The sequence below is a fragment of the Bombus huntii genome, chromosome 3 (genome assembly GCF_024542735.1).
Source record: "Bombus huntii isolate Logan2020A chromosome 3, iyBomHunt1.1, whole genome shotgun sequence".
In the NCBI taxonomy this organism is placed as follows: domain Eukaryota; kingdom Metazoa; phylum Arthropoda; class Insecta; order Hymenoptera; family Apidae; genus Bombus; species Bombus huntii.
The window spans coordinates 16,047,586-16,068,683 of NC_066240.1; the positions used below are offsets into that span (position 1 = coordinate 16,047,586).

General features: G+C 36.4%; 1 protein-coding gene across 3 annotated transcripts in view; it reads left to right on the forward strand.

Annotated features, from left to right (window-relative positions):
- Window positions 1-21,098, forward strand: part of LOC126863966 (collagen alpha-1(XVIII) chain) — a 344,993-nt gene that overhangs the window by 134,870 nt on the left and 189,025 nt on the right. The window contains exon 1 of one of the 3 annotated variants that reach the window (XM_050614763.1): window positions 12,928-13,691. The exons of the other annotated variants lie outside the window; for them this stretch is intronic. The gene's annotated coding sequence lies outside the window, so the exon portion shown is untranslated. Of the gene's footprint in view, window positions 1-12,927; window positions 13,692-21,098 lie in introns of those variants that run through there. 3 annotated transcript variants of the gene reach the window in all.

Below are 21,098 nucleotides of genomic sequence, written 5' to 3' on the forward strand. Positions count from 1 at the left end.
GTATTATCTTTGCACGATATTCGTATTCGAGGCTAGTTCGCAAAAATTCCCTTCGTTTCGTGCTTGTGTACAAGAAAGAAGAAATAATTAACTTTTTAATCATACCATTTGAAATCATAGCGTTCCAAGCGCGCCCACGTGAATTTTTGTGTCGATATATAGTTGACATGGAAAAAGTTCATCAAGAAATAAAAGAATGCTTGTTAACGGAGAAGAATTAATCGTTTATTTTCTACAATTTTGTATAATTGCGAAAAGTATATATGTATGTGATATAATAGAAAATTCCACTATAAAATCTATATGAAACTGTGTCTAGCCAATTGTTCATAAAATTGAAATATCTGTATCGTTCCAATTTTAGTTCACTTTATTTCATGATATCAATCACTGGTTATGAAAATATCTAAGTTTTAATTAGGAATCAGAAAGCTGGGAAGTCTGTGCATGTGTATGTGTGTGTTGCCTCTCGCTTCTTGACGGCGATTCGTGCATTGTAAACCCAGGAGAATGTCGGATATCCGACAGGGACTATGGGATTACGACCCGATTTCCCAAGTCTAGAACGTGACCAACGTTCCTGTATTGCGTGCTTGCATAATCTATGCAGCTGGTTCGCGCAGGGCATATGAAAAGTTGAAAAAAAACCAACCAAAAAACCCTTATCGACGTTCACACGCCTTGCTCTTGATTCACAAATCTTTAAAAAAAAATACTTTGCATCGTAAATTTTATTCCTTATATTTTTCTTATCCTTTCCTTCGATAATAAAACGTTATATTTATGTGACTTTTGAACATTTAAAACTATTTAAACCAATTTGTGGTTTCTACTAACTCAGAACTTTGCGAGTGTTTGGATTGAATTTTGCAAGCTTCTGAATTCGACGAAGTTGCATCCAATTTGCAGTTGCAATAATCACGCAAACAGTGAAACAAGATACAAGCGCAAGATACAAATTGCCAACGCTAAGTTTGTTAAATCGAGAGCATCTTTTAACTAATCGGTATCGGTTAACGAGCCTGAAGCTGGTCAACCTCTCTGCTATAAATTTTAGAAAATCTAAAAGGCAATGTAATTTTTCAAAATTGACATTTTATTGATACTGGTACTACCGGTAACAACAGTATAAAATGTGTCAAAGAAATTAAACTGAAATAACGCGAAGGAAAAATTTAAAGGTACAAAATTTGATAATCGACTCTTTATATAAAAAATTATGAATTATTTATTCGATTTCCATTTATCTGAGCGAAATTTTAATTAATACCCGATTAACTGAATGACTAACTTTTGTTAGGTGATTTTATTTATCTGGACGCGAGCTCCTATTGTATAAACAAAAAATAATAAATCGTTGGAGAGCTTCTACTATACTTTGATTATATAAATTGTTTGCCCCCTGCCAAATTCAGATAAATTATTGTTTTACTGTGTATTATTTCGATTACTCTGATAGTCCTAGTGTTAAATAACATATAGTCTACTATTTCACCGTCTACTTTTTTCTCATATTGAAGATCTTTACTCTTGCGAGCACAATTAATTACTTTTTGGGCACATCATTGAACGCAGAATGTTCTATACGTATAAAACCAGATCGAAGGACTTATTGATCATTTAAAATCGATAAAAGGAGAGTCACGATTTCTTTTCCAAAAATTTTGTATTGCTCCACGATACGTGTGATTTAGATAGGAACAGATCGATGAAAGAAAGCCAGCTAATTGAGTGGTCGTTGAAGCAAGATAGGTCATCGATTTTTTCCTGAAGCAACTGGGTGATTAGTGACGCGAAGTTCCGCTCGAAAAAGCCTACCGCAAACGTATCGCCTGTGTTCTTGTTCGTCTGCCACGTCAGTCCTCAGAAATGTCAGGTAATATGTTTTCCTTTAGGATAAGCCAGAGTGGCTGCTAAATCGTAGCCGTGCTTTTTGCAGCCACGTTAGGATACCGGGCGTAATGTAATATTCTTCTTGTTGTTGCTTGATTCGGGTTATTCTACTTGTCGAAATAGAAGCGTCGAGATTAACGTGAATTTCGAACAAAGTTGATTCACTCGCTCGAATAATAAATTATAGTACAATAGATTTTCGTCCTGTTACGTTCCTCGGATTTGTCTTAATATCGAGCAAAAGTTCAGTGAATTTATGCGAACTTTTTTTTATTTCGTAATTGTTTTCTCTCATAATTGAGATTTTATAATTGAGATTAACATTTACTCACCCTTCGTGCTGGTTTGTACATGAGTGGCAAGAGTAACTCGAAAATTGGTAATTGCTCCTTGAAATAGAAGCATCGTTGATATCGATATGGCTATTGAAACCAGACACCTTTTAATCCTCTGACAACTGCTAGATTATCTAAAGACTATTAAAATCGCAGCAATAGCGACTGATCGGAAATTAACGCTGTAAAAAGTTTATTTTGCTTTCTACATAAATAAACTGTAAAAGCTTTCGCAGCGTTAAAATCCTCAGGAAAATTGCTGCATCTTTTATTACAGCAAAGATATTTTTGTAAGGAAAGTCGATGGATATAAAAATTGCAAATAAAAAGCAATGTTGGCATAGTTAAATAGTTGAATAATTAGTCATTTTCTACATCAAAGTGTCTATTTCAAATTGATATAGATGAGACATTTGCTTTTCTTACCTGTTATTGTTCATCAAATTATTGATGTTTATGCAATATTCATGCTTTTTACGAAGCCAACTGACGAAACGGATTATGAATGTAGAGTATCGTATAACTGGAAATGAAAACGATATGTTCGGTTCAAAGATATAAGCGCCTTAACAATAGCTTTTATGCTGATGAAGTTTTATAACAAACAATTCATTTCAGCAGCAACATTTTAATACCTTTAACTTTAATATTATGACAAGCAATATTTTTTTTAATTACAAACAGAATGGAACAACGTGTGCCCAATTTCAAAACCAAACGGAAAGAAAACTTTGGTAATATGTACAACAACGTACTAAATTTAAAAATTGCTTTCCTGTAAAAAATAAAAAATGTGATTTATCGTGTTTTTCCCTCCAGTCTTCGTACAAATACGCCGGAGGTATGCGATGTGCAAGTGCATAAATAAAAACAAACAAAAAAAAAAAAAAGAAAGAAATATGAGGTTTACTTCTTCCTTTTGCATCAATATTATTAAACACAATCAAACAGATAGAACATCGCGCATTCCTGTAACATTTTCCCGAGAGAATTTCGGTGGCGGCACTTTCAAAGACAATTTTACGGAGGCAACCGTCAGAAATCACGTTGCCTGTGTCCCTCGAAAATTGAACACGCGATACATCGATATTTGACCGGAAATAGAGAACTCTTCTAACGAGTCACTGAGGGAATGAGTGTAGATTTTTTAACTGGCAAACGAAACGTTGACGAACAGGGGATGACCGACGTCTGTAATCGATAAAACCAGCGAAAAGAAAAAGGTACACAGTGCGAGGAAAAAGAGAATACGAGGAAGACGAAAAGCGAGAAGAAAGAGATAGCGGGCTATCGTAATTCGATGTGGATAAGGGAGCAAAGGGATGGTATGGACCGCGTTAACCAATGCTTTTTGGGGGCTGAAATTAGTTTACCAGAGATCTGTCGGGTCGATAGTGAAATTCGACCTGAAAGGGATAAACAGGATTGCAACGGTAAAATGACAGAGGCACGAAGATGAGAAAGCGCAGAAAGAGAGAAAGAGCAAGAGATATAATGGTTGAACAGAGAAGGAACATTGACGGGGAAAGAAAATGAGCTGCGTTTTGCAAGGGAGAAAGAAAAAAATAGGTCGAATGTTCTTTTGCGTTTCCACTCCCAGGGGAAGAATCGATTTGTTTGCCGTTGAATCCCTTGTTTTCAAGCCATTTCACCAAGGAAACGCACGCGAATAAGAGTCGTAGAAGGATACAAACGTATCTTGGAACGATATCTCTGTGGTTACCTTTTCCATGGTCCCCCAGATTGATGGTTTGCGTCGATTCAATCGGATACGTCCAAGATAATAGACGAACGAATCATGAACGATTGTTCGAGCGTAGGCGTTTACGTCGTAATGAGAAATAAATTTTTCAACGAAAAATTATTTGGATTTGCCTTGCAAGAGAATTATTTATTGAACAAATAACGTAGACAGAAAGAATAGAATTTGATTTTCGATCTTGGTTTTCTATTAATATAGAAGTGAATTATTTTAAATTATAAATTGTTTCAAAATACACTTTCGAATTATTTCAAATGTTTATTGTAATATTTGTTTCACTAATTTCTTTTCCTTCGCAAAATTTTCTCTCATTTCAATATACATATGTGTAAGGTTCAGTGTTCGTTTCGTCTGAAAATTGCACTAGTCCGCGATAATCGTATTGAAAAGTACATAGAAAGATGATATTTATCAAAGAGGAATTTCTATCGAATTATTTACTTCAATTTAAAGCTTTGTTTCTATTCACCGCTCTACCGTTACTCACTCTGTTTCATGCTAATGAATTGATTTCGTTTCGGTAGTACGTAATCGCAGTTGAAATTCGTATTTGCCTGTATCTGAAATCAGTAATTTTAACCTATACAAATTATTCTGCTAGCGTAATTGCAGAGACAATGGAATTTCTCGAATCACCTTTCTAATAGCCTAATGATTCTCGTCGTAAAAAGGTTATAATAATACGAGGGGGCGATGAATACAGAGGTATTTTCACAAGTGGTTAAACTAAACTGTATGAATAATCGACAGAAGTGGATAAATTCACCTCGCAACATCATAAGCCATGATAATCCATAGCGGAATGATATACGTATGCAATAATAACATCAAGGAGAGGAATTAAATTTATTATAATGGAACGGATAATTCATCGAATGTAGGATAAGTGATACCAATTTAGTGGTGAAGAAGGACGATCGTTATTACTCTTCGAATAATGTAGGAATACGCCAATCGCTGTTCGCATTAAATAATGTAATTGATTGAATTCGATACGCATAACGCGAAATGAAATTATCTTTGGTTAACGATAATTTTTGTGAAAATCCGATTTGTAATTCCATTAGGAAGAAAGAAATACAATAACGAGTATAACTGAATCGATGATAAGAATTTCCAAGCAAAAGTATTATTTATCTTATCTAAATCTATCTAAAGCGTGAAAATAAAAATCAATCTTGCTAATTTCTCGTTACTGTCTTATACGAAGAATAAACAAACAGAGAATAAAATTGCGGTAGAATTTCTATACGATATGTTCCTTTTTCTAGTCTCTTTAATATCCAAAATTAATAATAAATAATTAGAAAGTAATAATTAGTATAGTATGATACTACATCATACTGAAACAACCATGGACGACTATAATTACTCGTTAGAATTCTCAAACTCTTTAGAATTTCGGAAAGACATCAGTGGTCTACGTACAGTTTTTCAATTGATAATACAATTTTCGCTGTATCGGTGTCCAAAGTTTACAGTTGACGCAACAAAAGCGGTTTAAATAATAACCTCGTGATAGCGACATGGATACGACTAGGTCTGTTGTTCCATTCGACACGGAAAAACGGGAAAGGATAGAGTAAAAGGGAGAGAAGAGGATAAAAACACATAGAATAGGTGAGATATGTACAGATGGACCTTCAAAAAGAGAGGGAAAGGTATATTAGAGAGGAGAGAGAGAAAGAGAAAGAGAGCTCTTCGATTGGATGGAACAAAATGTTGCGAAAACAGGAACAACGTGCAAGTTCCAATGCAGGACGCAGTGAACCATAACGAAACCGTTTGTCGCACATGAACAGCCGTGTAACGAGCACGATAAGGCTTCCGGGTTGGGCCGAAGTGCATTTCACACCGGTCGAAGCTGTCCTTGTCAAACTGTTGCGCTGTATCGGTCGCGTCGATTCAGCATTCACTGCAGGAACAATGAAATTGCGGTGCAGAGGACAGGGAATTACGCTCGCATCGGCCGCTTTGTTTAAACGAAAAGAGACACGATCCAGACTGTCGCGTTCTTTTGCCTAGGAAATTTTACTTGCTCATTTTCTAACAATCTTCCAGAGAACACGAGACAATTTTTGGGAATAAATGGTTTTTCCCTCGAAGTTTCTTTAGGTGTTAGCTTTGATCGATGATTAAATGTACGATTAAATGGCTTTATGAAGGAAGGGTCTATGATCCATAAGGTTGAGAATAATTTGAACATATTACAGTCGTTTAAAGTCATTACAATTATCAATTTAAACGTAGCTAATATTGAAGATTAAAATTAATCGTCAGGCTCCTAACGTAATTTACTCGATTCACCAGTTTGTTTTATGAATTTTCTTTCTAGGAAGCTCTTACATTACTGGAACTGAGAAGTTGATGCGATAATGGCGTCATTTCTTGGATGTTAGTATTTTCTATTTAGTACGCGATGTAGAGGAAAGAAGGTAGAGTTTGAAGATTTATAAGAGAAGGTTTCTTTTGGATGAATTGATTGCTTCAAACTGGAGGGCTTATTTTAAGAGGAAATATTAAATATAGATCTCACTTCTGCATTTAAAAAATCGTTTCTTATTTATTTATTGTTTCATTTACTATTATCTCAGATTTCGACTAGATACTCGATTAATATCATCCCCAAATTTCGAAGCTTTTAACACTTCGTTCCGTTTCGTCTTATCGAATTTCAGGCGAGAAATCCCACCGATGAGGAGATAAAAGATTTGAAATGTCCAGACTCGATCGGCTTTCTCGTCTTTGCTTTGTGTCGGAGAGTCTCTTTACGTTTTACAGTGAAGACCATCGAGATCCGTTTTTCGTTTTAACCACTCTCTACGCTTGTCTGGGCTAACTTCCAGGGGAACTTCGGTTAACTTCAAAAATTTAAAGAAGGAAAAGTCACTGGGAAGAAGTTTCGCTGGTAGAACGTCGAAGAAACAAGTACGAAGAGAATAATTTACAGAGCAATTAAAAGATAGTTATCCGATTGCTTAGAAATCTTGCTTGCAATTTAGAAGAATGCGTAGAATTATACGGTCGACGCGTTCGAAAAATATTTGACGAGGCAAAATATTAATTCACGTATTTGTGTAATTTCTTTAAAACACGAATTCCCAATACAGCATAAACTGACTAAATTCACTCGTCCCTCAAGTATACCGTAATCTGTGATGCAACTTCCGGGACTGTGACCTCTGCAGCGTTCAATATTTTATCAATTGTATCATTTTCCTCGTAAATCTTCTACCGCACTGATTCATCCAACTACCTGTGAGTTTTTATTCGTATAATAGGAGTTTATATTTAAACAAGTAAAATCAATTCTTCCAATAAATGAAGTTCACTCACATTTATTTTCGAAAACATCTTTAAAAAATTGCTTAAGGGATCCTAAAAAATTGTATCGAAAAATCATCGATATACGCTATATTTAAACAAAACGTCACGACTGATGTTCCGTTTTGTAATATCGTAGAATGGTAATCGCGAAGCGCATCTCTCTTCTTCATTGAAAGAAAAAAATCTCGTAGTTAATAGCACACGCAAACCTTTACGCAACGGCGAAACCCGTGTTCGTTCAAGCTTTCAAGAGAAATTTGTCCACTTGGCACGGACGAAAATAGGCATAGCCATCATCTGATATTTATTCTCGTGGAGAGTCAGAGGGAAAAAAGCGTCGTTGTATCGGTTTAGCCCGTGAAACGCGCGACAATACGAATTTTACGGTCAGGCTGGATTTATGGTGTTTCGAGTCGTTGAGCCGGGTGAAAAATTCGTGAACATGCCACGGAGTAGGGTACAAGCAAATCGTTTATATCGAACAGTTGTGGATTATGGGCCGTCAAGCGATCATACGTCGCCATTCTCTTCGTCGATTATTCGCGCCATTAAAAATTCACGTGCAAGCGTTAACTGGCCTCGTTTAACGACGATTGGTTCGTTTCTAAGCGAACGATTTTCATGGTAACGTCGTTGCGCGAATTATTTTCATCGATTTATTCGTTTTACAGCGTCCTATATGTTGATTCGTAAGATATCGGTGTTTGGAAATTTATTTATGATCGGCGTAGTTCTTATTATAATTTTGAACGAATACGCAAGAGAGGATTTGTGAAATATTTGAGCAAGGTGATACGGAACTAATTGCTAGCGGATACGTATTCTAAGATCTTGACAGCGAACAAGGATTTATACGGAGGATACATATGTATTTACGTAGACTAGGATGCATGGTATCTAGTCGTAGACTAGGATCATGGATTAGTAGCTACGTCGTAATTGTATTACGGACTTTATGCTGTTTCGTGTTTTCATTAGAGAATATTCTAGGAACCGAATGAAGTAAAACTGTTATAAGCAACAAGAAACGTTGAACGACGAAGGGGACGAAATTTTAGCTGAAACGAAGATACATTTCCTTTATGATTATCTTAGGTCTATCGAGAGTGTCAAATTGCAATTTCGCAAATTCCATCCTACGGAAAAATATCGTTTTGCTCTAAATCTCGATAGAACGGTAACGCGTATTCTTCGGAATTGAAAAATCGACAACTGCCTCAACATGAATTGCAAAAACTTACGTGCAGTATACCTTGCTTTTTCCTCCAACAAAGCAATTCTAGAAATTTTGTGAATTGAAAACGATAATTGTGTTTAACAAGCAATCGCAACACAGTCTTGTTTTTTCGTTAAAAAGAATATTGCACACGTAGGTACAATGCAATCTTTCGAACTGAATTAGAAGTAGAATTTGGGGATGGGATATTGACGTTATTCTTTTGACCGTTCTTTTTCAGCTTTATCACTTGCAAGATTTTTCTGTGCAAATATTACAGATATGTATATGGTTATAAATATTATAAATAATACAGTATATAACAGAGTGGCATATAATATAATAATGTTTAAAATATATACTGTTATAAAATATTATCTGCTTCTTATCCGAGACAAAGGTAGCGGTAAGAAATGGTGAAAATGAGCATTGCTTGTAGAAGCGACAAGGGATGGAAGTTTCAGGTAGCCGAAGAAAGTTAAGTCGACACCTGAGAGTTATAAATTATAAATACGTCCGTACAGTAGTCTACCTTGTAACAAAGAAAATTCGTACTTGTAATTAATCCTCTTGTATGCCTAGTTTCCCAGCTTATTTTTCCTGTTAAATACAACTGAAGATATAGAAACAGATATTAGAGATAAGTACATTTACATGGTGGAACTTTAGAATTTTGGATTTTTCTCTACACCGTGAAACTATTAGCATCAAAAAATACTCCTGTTTAAAAAGTAAATCCATTTCATCGTAGAAAGTACAGCGTATTTTATTAATTTTTAAATAACTGGTTTTACGAACTTTCTGAAAACCAAAAACTAATGACTGCATTGCGGCAGATTTTAGTAATCTGGCATCTTTATAAACACGAATAAAGAAATGGAATCTGCATGGAGATTTAGCTTATATATTAAATATTATAACGAATACTTTGAATGTTTCATATATGCTGTATATTATTATGTGCATTCTGTACATTTGAACATCTTCAAATTTTCTATAAATACATAAATATCCGCAATCTAATATCTACAGGCGATAATGGTATTAAATATCTAACAAGAAAGTCGATTTCAAAGATAATAAACGTCATTTTACTTCCCTTAATAGACGTTTCTAGTTCATTTGGAAAGCTGTTGCCGTATCCAGAAATGAAACATTGAGAAACGGGCAACAGTTCTTTAGCCGTGACGCGTTGCTTAATCCAAGTGACAGGATGCGAGAAGAGTAGTGATTGTTAGCCGAGATCGAGCTCGATAATTGGACGGTTAATTCAATTGCGGCGGTCGATAAGACGCTAGAATAGATTTCAATCGGGCCAATTTTCTGCTTTCGTAACCACGTCCAGTAGATTATTCGTCGTTTCTGTCGCCGGCCATGGTATCGGACAAACCGGCAAACTATAACGCGTTCGTTGTTCGATCCAAGGAAAATCAATAGCCTTGTGAAACTTGCGAATTAATGGCCCGATTAACATTTAATTCTCACATTAAACTCCGTGATCGCCAGAATGACAGCAGTGGTAATTTCATTAGCGCATATTGAAACGAGTGCCGCGTTCAATGCGATACAACGTCTCTCGCCTTACCCAAAATTTCACGATGTATCCTATTTCGTGGCAATTTGTTATCCGATAATCACTTTTCTTGCGTTCTTTACTGTCGTCTCGTTTGCTTGTTCTGCTCAATGTATCGTGGCCGAGAGAAATAAGTCTTCGAGATACTATATCAAATCTATGATGACGAATATAATTATTTCTCCGATTTGAATTTTTGTCATCGCGTTCATGAACAACGAAACCATTCGGTTGATTGATCGAATCGAGAAAAAAGCAGGACAGCAGTAATTTAATTAAATTGTCCGAGGCGAAGTTTGTTTCCTTTAATCAATATAATCAGTTAAACTGCCGTCACTCGTTGCGACAGTTGAAATTTCGTTTATTTGATTCTTTTTTAAAATAAGAGGACGAGACTTCCATTTTCTGTCACGACGGTGATAATTATTTTTAGAAAACTTGATAATTTATCTTTTTTCCCCATTTTAAATCATTTTACGTCAAATTGATTTATCCGGTATAAAACACCGAGTTTTTCAAGCTATGTCTGGGGTTTATGACCTTTCATCTATGGAAGGAAGGTATACAGAATTCTGACGTTCGAAGAATTTAAGTAGTACAACCGTAAAATTTATCTGACGTAATCTCTACTGTTTTCACGTAACTTTATCCAACATTGAATTACACATTGAATTTTACGTGGTCAATGAACAAACGTGACTTGTATACCATGAAGATTGCAAGTTGCAATGATAATCAAGGGTTAAATAAAACAAATATGAATTTACGCGAATTTTAGACTAAAAATATTATTCAATGACACATGTTTCAAATGTAATAATGGGATCAATTATATCGCTGTTAGCGATGGGAAAGAAATAAGGTAGGGAAATATAAAGTGCTTAGTATTGTTGTATGTCAAGGAAAATTTGACGGAATGGGTGGAAGTTTTAACGAGTCATTGTTTTACCTCTGTGTGTATTCTGGGAGTGGTTTATACTACAGACAGAAAAGAACCGAGTGGCAATGAAGGGAAAAGATAGACGAGGGAGGTTAAATATATATGAGAGGCGGCAGAGTTTGCTCGCAATTTAACCTTGGTGTCAACGTCAGTGCCATAGCTAATGTGCTACATCACGCGCAACATTTTCTTCTTGAAATATAAAAAGCTAAAGAATTACGGTTATTTAGGACTTATTAACCAAAAGCATTTAGAGACAGCCTCATGAAACAAGTGGAGGCACCAGTTGTCGGAGGTAGGACAGTAAAAACTTTAACGAAATAAACAGCTTACAAATACGTTAAAAGGGTCGAATTAATGAATATTATAATAAAACGAATAAAATAAAATTAATAGCGTCGAAATATCGATGATAAACGTGTGATGTTAAATTAAAAACGAAAGTGATAAAAAAATTATTTGATACAAAGAAGTATTAAAAAACATAAAATAAATAAATAGAAAAACGTAATTAACAATATCTGTTTTTTTTAAAGAAACGTTTTAATAACCGTACCTACTATGTTTGTTTGTTGCATAATAAGATGTTAGTTAGTAAGAAGTAAAAAAGAAAATTTTGTACTTTCACAATCAAAAATAATAGAAGCGTGATTTAAAAGTTTTCTTCCGGCTACATATATTTATAATACACCTATTAACTTGAATGACTTCGACTTAAAACACAAAATGCGTGATGCAGCTATGAAAAAGTACAGCGATGTACAAATCCCTGTAGTATAATAGTGCGTCTGACTATAAACGATCCACTTCTACTTGTGCCTCTGCATGTATCTACGTATTCGTTCAAACCACCCCCAGTTCTATTTTGTCGTATCTGTTATTGCATGCATCAGGTCGAATATACATTTTGAATAAAGAACTTTTTAAATTAACAAAGATTTTTAATTAAAATCTTATATCACAATTTAGTTCATTTAAAATAGAATTAATGTTTCTTTCGCATACAACGTAGGACATTCACATTATGAGAACATATAAATACTTAATTAGTTTTTAAATATAAAAATATTCATATAATATTTCTTAACAAAATTAGAAAAACAACTGGCACGCACTTGACGGTCAGTCACTTTTTAACTTAATTTCTTATAATCACATTTATGCAAATTTTTAACAAAGTTAAAGAAACAAGTGATATAAGTTTGACAATCTGTCAGATTTTTAATATTTATATAATAACCATAATCGTGAAAATATTCACCTGGGACACTCCTGACGACAAAAGAATATACAAACATGGCGAGGAGAAGAACGAAATGATACGAAACGGACGACTGAAACAGTCGGCAAAACCGCGCTCCAAGCAAGACTACTACTTAAAAACTGAACGAATCGATCGACTCATTATTAATGCCAACTTCTTTAATTCACTTAATCAGCAAACACAATTTCGTTAAACCACTGTACCACGAATACACTAAACACATCGCATTCCAAACCAACCATCACCATCTACCTATAAAAACCAACCATCTTCCTCAAAAAGCCCACCTCTCCGCCCGAATATCAATCCGAACATCAACCATAGATTCCTCGTTTCCTGTCAAAAATCACGCAAAAATTCGATCGCCCCTCAAATCTTCTGTCTGCACATATCGCAGTAGATGCAATAGCTGAAAATGTCTCGTGGAATCGTGTCCAGAGGGCAAAGAGAGGATTTGCTGGTACGCAGCGTCCATCTGGACCGAGGATCGAGGGGCAGAGAAGCAGGAGGGGGTTAGAGAGGGTCGCGACGCAGCCGCCCCACTCGGCGTCGGCGTCGCGGACGCGACTGTGGGGGTAGACTCTCGGCGGACGTCGCGGAACCGCGCTCAGTTTCGTTGGAAGGAGCGCCACGAGGCGGCAGCATCGTTCTCCAGGCGAAAACTCGAGGCGTCGTCAGTGTGTCCGTTCGTTCGAGCGGCGTCGGAGCCCGCGCCGCCCCCCGAGTCCTCTCGGCGTCTCCGCGCCACCTGCCGCCGCGCGGCGCCGCGTCGCGACGCGCCTCCATTGAATCTATCTCTCGCGGTGGCTCGGTCGCGTCTCTTTGATCGCTGGCTCACTGGCCGCTACGTACGCGGAGGATCCACGACGACGAGCAGCGATCCGTGCGAGAGCCGCGGCGGGCGCGCTCGAATGCCGGTCCTCTCTGTTTATGAGAGGCGTCCCGACGCGACCGGCTGACCTAGGCCGGCGGCAATTTCGACCGCGGATTCGGATCGGTTTGATACGCGCGCGAACGCGCTGCTGCGCCCGCAGGAGGCGAAGGAAAAAAACCCTGTCAAACATAACGGGATCAGCGATCACACTATGTTCCTTGGAACGAACGCGTGCATCGAAATCGAATCGTGTTCCCGTGAAGTCTCGTATTCCTTTCTTCGTGCAACTTCGCGGTACCTCGTCTCGTTATTATTAACGTGCCGACTGCAGTAAATTGTGATCCTCGTTGGGATCCTTTTCGTGATCCTCACTGACGAGGTTTGCGTGTTCAGTCGCGTGTCCTACTTGCTACGCATCACGATCGAATCTGATAATACGGATGTGATGATAATCTGATGGTGATGATCGTGGAGGATACGAAGCGGATCGACGACAAACCAGCAGGTGTAAGTAACAAACCGATGCACGATACGTGACACGGTGTTGGGTTAACTCGCGTGAGAAACGCTTCGATGGGGATTCGAGGCTGATGGCCTCGGTGGATTGGGACTTCCGAGCGATCGAGGCTCCTTTTTTTTGCTCTCGATCGAGCTAGCGCTCGTTGAATCCTCTTCTATCGTTAGTGTGTCTCCGGTGGTTGGATGCGGTGAAGGATGGTGATTCTGTTAGCCAAAGAAACAAAGAGGATGGCCGGAGATTGAAGAAAGAAACGAAGTAAAACGACGACTCCTCTCCGTCTCTTTCGATACGTGTATCTCTTTCTTCCTGGTTTTCTGCCGTGCTTTTTGATTCGTCGAACGTGGGACAGAAGTTTAAACGAAACGTAGGGAGAAGACTCGCTTCTTCCTATTTCCTTCGCGTCCTTTCTTTTTTGTTTGTTAAACTCGTAACGTTATTGGAGGTCGAGTAGCAAGCGAAACGAAGGAACCGGATTGACACGAGTGTTATTAAACTGTGCGAAACACAGTAGGAAGGGGGCAGGACTTGTAGAAATTCCAAACTGTTATTGCTCGAGATTACAGTTTCCAGCGATTTGAATGTTGTCGAGTTTTAGCTCAGATTAGCCATACCAAGGTATAATTTTCCACGGTTTACCGCTTAAATCTCCGCCAACGGCAATCTAACCTTGTTCGACGATGAATTCGTCCACGTTATTCCAATCCATTCAAAGGTCTCGAAATGAATAGTTTTCGATTCGCGAGATTCGTTTGTAAAATGTGATTGAAGGAATTACAGACGTTTCGATCTAGAAATTCGTAGGAATTTTTGAAGAAGTGTGTTGCGTGAATAAGAGAATACGAGAGAATAAGAGGAACACTCCTGGTTTCCCGCTTAAAGTGGTCGATCGACGGAAATATTACGAGAAAAGACATTGATTCGCGGCGGAAATCGAAGCACGTGACAGGTGTTCGAGCGGAATTCGGTTTGAAAGTATCGAGAAGTGATAAAGAACCGAGTTACGAACGTTAAGGGTCTCTCTTTCTTCTGGATAAGGGTGACGTATTTCCCGAAATACAAAGTTATATCGTCGGGTGTTCGTGGAGTTGCCTGGAACTTTCAAATGGCAATAATTCCCAGTTTAAGGGCTTCCGGACTTCGATTCCTCTTTTCTTGTTTTAATTGTTCCAATTAAAAGTGGACGGAATTTTTAAACTGCTGGTAGTTTATTGCGTTGTTAAATCTTGACAGTTTATTGTATTGAACAGTACTAATTACGGTAATTTGTTTCGTAATAAATAAATTATGAAAAATTTCAGTTATACGCTGTTATTGTAAACTGTATAAAATATTCAGAGCTAACGGTAGTTACAAGTCGCTTAAATTTTGTGTCTTTAATTGTGTTTATGAAAATATGAATTTGTACATACATCCGCATTTCAATGATAAATATTTATCCAAGCTTGTGAACAAAGTATTACATTCGTTTTGTGAAATGTAATCCTCAGTGATATGTCGTCTTTAGAAAAGACCTTATGGCTCATAAATTTTAATCCTATACGTACTCGCAGTGCAGATATTTTTAAAACACGTCTGAAAAGAAATTTGCTCTATAAAAATTTATTACGTGGCGAAGCTTATAAACCAAATGACTAATATCGAACCTTACCACGTAGTTAACAGTATCCTCGTACAAATACAGAACATACTTAGAATTTCATGGAACTTACACTGGCAATAATGAAATTGCCCTTTTTCGTAGAAAAGGAAGAGATAGACGAATTATATGATAAACAAATAGTCACTTATTCGTGTTATTTTTTCATATCGTTCTATTCGAATATTAACTAAGCAATATTAAAAAGTAACTAATCACTACCACTTCATTGAAGTAATTAAAACAAACCTCGAATGGAATGTTTTACGAGATAATACGTCCAATGTACGAATGATGAGTCAAACGATTAAACGGTCGTGAATTATGCGCGCAAACAGAACGTGATTTATGAAAACCTCGAAATCGATAATTAAAATGAAAAGTATAGAAACCATTCTACAGCCGCTGTCTTTTATCTTCAACCTTCGCAGAGGGCAAGAAAAAATGACAAATAAAGTAATGTCAAACACAAATAATCAATTCACCGTTGCGAACCAAACCCTGAAAAAATAACGAACCGATTGAACAGCGTCTACTAAATCAACGAAACTCGAAAGCAACGATACAGAACTACGTCGATGATCATTCAGTGTGAGAGCTATAGATGCAACTAAACGTGCAATGATTAGAGGTACGTCATTAGAACGTGGCTAATTACGAAAACGAGGTGTCTCCGGTAAGCGATAGTCGAAGTCTCTCATGACCGTCAGGATTTTCCCTGCTTGGCCGCCAATCTGTTCTCAATGACTAATTATGCCTCGGCATTTGGATGCTGTCTACTCACGTTAATGAACTCGCCGGAAGTTTCGAAGCGAGGGCTACCGCGTAAGTAGCGATGCTTTCGATACGTCGCCGCGAATCATCGATTGCCCCGGCTTCCAACTAATAATCCGGTGGCATTAAAGCTCTTTCGAATCGGATTAACGAGCTAATTCGTAATTGGTCCATCGAAGTAGCCTTGCCTCTCGCACAAAATATCCCTTCGAGGAATAATTAGCACGATGACGCGTTTTCGTTCGCGAAAAGAAAGGCTCCATAGAAATTTAGGGATGCTTTCTCGTTTGTCACTCGATGAAACTTTCTTCGGCTAATCCATTGTTCCAGATGGATGTCAAGCTTTTTATAGATCGTTTATTACGTTATTAACGAATGAGAAGGTTTCGTGGAAGTGGCACGGTAATAACGGGAAATTATTTTTTTAATTAATGTTCGCAGAATTATAGGACAGCTGGAATGCTGATTTTTATGCATTTATCAGACGTCTCAACTTCTTAGAAGCCAAACCGATCACCTCCATTTTTTATGTAGTTCCAATTTTACGTTATTCACACGAATGAGATCTCAAAAAAAAAAAAAAAAAATCTTATACTCGTAAACCTATTTATTAGAAACAAATATCACGTGTATGCGAATACTCGCAAATGATAAGATAAATTTGAAAAAATAGCGTTCGTAATTGCTATTTTTCTACGAATTTATGGTTTATCGTAAAAAATAATATTCGATTAATCATTTTATCGAACCGAAAACTAGTCCATTGTTACTTCGTGTTTTTTACTAAAACTTCACTTCTAATAAAAACTCTATTTACTCATAAGGAAAACTTTTTATTCGTAAAACATGCTGCCATGGTATCGTGGAAAAATCTGGGACATCTGTTTATTTAACTATTCTCTATATATAAAAAAACAACCTATTTAAAACAATTATTTTCTAATTAAAATTTTCGAAAGAAAGGAAAAATATCATATTGAACGAGTTTGCTGGTAAATCGTGTGTCCCTGAAATCAATGGAAAATCGTGAAGTGAGCGTTTACATTCGCTGTTTCGAAGCGGTTTCCTCTCGTTTCGCGGACTACATTCCACAGGAATCGAGAATGAAAGTGACGTACTCCGTGCTCGTTACGTCGTTCTTTGAAGAAGAACGTGTGTACACACACATAGAAAAACATCTACACGCTTGTGTTTCGTATGCGTGTATGTGTGTGTGTGTTTGTGTGTGTACGTGTGCGCGAGCTCGCGCGCGAAAATAGCGATAGCAGTGCGACGTCAGGTGACTACTTTAAGGTTAACCTTTTGCGGTCCTCGACGACACACTTTACCCTGAATAGCTTTATTTCGAGCTGAACACGTCGTCGAGCCGGCGAAAATTCTTCCCTCGCAATAAAAACCCGTAGCGTTGAAAAAAAAACGACGTACAAAACGTACTACGTGCATCGTACGTGCCCCAATATCGGATAGTTTTACAGTGTTTTTCATTGTTCGCTTAATTGAATTTGTTTGCTATTTATTGGCAGCTCGGTGTACCCTACTGATAAGCTTGTAGGCTTTATTATGCGCCGTTCCACATATCCGCGTCGAGAAAAGCGGGACGATGTTCGTAACACCGATTGGAATTTTCCAACTGGCGCGATTTATTGAGAACAGGCCACTTCTGTTCGTCGATCGATCAGGTTACAAGAAGAATTCCGTTAGAGCACGTTTTATACTAATTGTTCGAAGACCAGAAGGAAACGTAAACAAGTAAAAACAATAACAAGGAAATAATAGAAAAAATATATTGCCCCTTGAAAGCAAAAATTCTCGAACGAATAACTATAGAATCATTTCTATCGAAAAAAGAAAAAAGAACGATAATAACGAAATATAAAAGTGAAAAAATTGACAAAATTAAGTAAGTAGTATAATATTCGTTGCTATGGAAAAATACTAGAAAGAACAGCCCCTACCCTTTAGAAAGTAAAAATTTGAGAACAAATCACGGTAGAGCCATTTCCAGCAAAGCCCGTAGTCTGGTAAAGTTGGGTTCACTTAGAAATTTGATTAAATAGACACAGAGAGAGAATGTTAATCGTAATATAACATCGGGTATCGTTGCATTACCATTGTGTACCAGTAGAGAATAGTGCAGCAATTTGAGGGGAGAAACTGCAAGAGTTTGCAAAGGGAGAGAGAACGCGCGTGCCGAGTCTGGCAGGAATTTTAATTGCTTCGATAAAACCTGCAACCCCGTCGATCCGATGTGTAAGAAGATATTTAGGATGAATGGAATGTTGTTGCTTCCTCTGGGCCAAGCTCATCGATCAAATCGTTCCGTTTATTCTGCGAGGGAAATTACAGGAACGCCTTTGACCATTGAAACGAAACGTATCCGAATGGTCGAAGAGACGCCGCGCTCTCGAAAACATTCGATTTTATGCTTTATTTACTTTATTCGGAGGAAAACGCTAAAATAATGGCTAATACTTCTTTTATATTTTGTTCTCGATCGGAAACGTTACTCGGAGATACGTATCTACGTATGTCGAACATGTTACAGATATGGATTTCGAATTTTTCAGATGCGATTCAGAGGAACTTGTGAAATAATTTCGCGTTTCATGCGAAAGAGAGAAAATAGGCATCACATTCGAGACATTTTTTCTTTGTTCCGGTTTACTTTCTAAAACAGTAGCTTGTAACGCATACCGATATTTTATATTGATCGCTCAATTTTGCCGTTTCGTCTGTGGTATCGCGAAGACGATAAAATGAATCGAGTTTAGAAAGAGAAACATAATTAGAGATACAAACATAAATCATACGAATTTTACGGGGAAATTTGTTGTGATATTATAATTGATATTCTTTATTTCTTCGAATATCGTTTAATATTTTTCAGAGAGAATACTTCGTAGAACTGTATAGAATCTACAATTCTCATTAATAGTATACGTAATTTTTGAAATAATATGAGTATTGTCTATCAAACAATTTCGAGAGAATTTTTATTTAAATAAAATTCACATTTTATTTTCTTCTATGTATATATTCTATTCTTAATTTTTTAAATTAATACTAAATTACTTGTCTTCAAAGTAAAAGAATATAGAAAAGCAGCAAATTTCTTCTGATGAAATTCTTACGTATCATTTTATTATACCAAATTTCTAAGTGCATTTCTATGGAAACATTTTTAATTCGTTCGTTATCAGAGCAACTCTTCTCAAAGTTAAAACAGAACGCAGGCACAATTAACGTTAAATTAGAATAATAGACTTTCAGGTGTAATTAATCTATGGTAAGCTGAAAATTTGTTTAATATCTCGATTAAGCTGACTGATAGGAATACGAATACGTATAACCGACACTCGATATGTTTGCAGTAATCGATCCTCTGTATGCGTTCTAGATCGATTCGAACAAAATTCCGGCAACCGTTTCCACTATCGATGATATATGGGAAATGGCCCGACATTAAAACGTTTGAAGTGTTTAAAAGCAAGCTAAATCGAATGAAACAAGCGTCAACAGGGAATTTTCATTTTTAGAGAGATCGGATTCTTTTAATAGGCGACTGAAGTTTTGTTTACCGTGATTTAAAAATACATTTTTTTACACCTCTGTTTTTATTTGTGTTACGAAAACATGACAAAGATACAGGATGGTAGGAACGATACAAATCATACTTTTAACAGTATTGAAAAGTAATAAATCAAAAGATGAGTAGTTGGAAACATAAAAAATATTGATTTAATACGGGAACATAAATCTCAGCAGAGCTTTTCCTGCGATTTTTTAAAGAATCTTTGTTGTTAGAACTAAAGAGTTCTGCTAGTAAAAATATAAATTTGGACAGAACATAGACAAATTTCCATAAATCTGAGATTAAACAGAAGTTACGTAAACATAAGTACGTATGTATAATATTTTAGGAGGAAGTAAAATATACGTATATTTTACGAATCGACCGTAGATTCTTTTTTTAAACGATGTAAAACGTTTCGGATATATTTTAAATCGAATTTTGATGTAATAGTCTAGTCGATATGCTTATATTGCGTAATATATTTTGGAATAGTAGAGAATATTTGTATTTTTAACGTAGTTTGAAGTTAAAGATTAAAGAGTTCTAAGCGGCTCAAAGACAAAGTCGGATAAAATACTTGGCGAGCTTGTGTTAAAGTTTCGCAAGGTAGGTGGTAATCTTTTGCTTCTATTAAAGGATTCATTTTTATTCGAGTGTTTTATTTATTCAAGGCGAACAGAATTAAAATAATATTTACGCCACCGGCGAGGATCAGTCAGATCTCATCGCCAATATTTTGTCTTCATAGGTTCATAATCAACGCGCTGTTTTCGCAAGTAATATTATGTATATATACTAATTTATATACTTACAACATACTAATATATTGAAGCGGTATATATAAAAATATTGTTATATATACAGGGTGGTTGGTAATTGGCGGTACAAGCGAAAGGGAGTGATTCTACGCGAAAAAAGAAGTCGAAAATATAGAATAAAAATTTTTCGTTTGAGGCTTTGTTTTCGAGAAAATCGACTTTGAATTTTCGCTCGGTACGCGTGCTTTTTATCACGTCTCGCTATAACGGATCTCACTGTAGAGTTTTAAAAAAATTAAAAAAAAGAGAAAAAATTTTTATTCTATATTTTCGACTTCTTTTTTCGCGTAGAATCACCCCCTTACCGTTTGTACCACCAGTTACCAATCACCCTGTATATTTACAATATTTAGACTCTAATTCAAAAAAGTAGATTTTACGTAAATCTGAAATCGATAGAAATGGAACAAAATTGAGTTTAAAGTCCAATTTTAATAATAAATATAAAGGTATCAAATATATTTTCTAATCAAGTAGTCGAATTATTATGAAACTTTTTATTGCTTTATAAATATAAAAATGTAATTACTATCAACGAATTAAAACCAAAACTTTCAATACAATTTACTCAATCCACTATTTTATATCATAG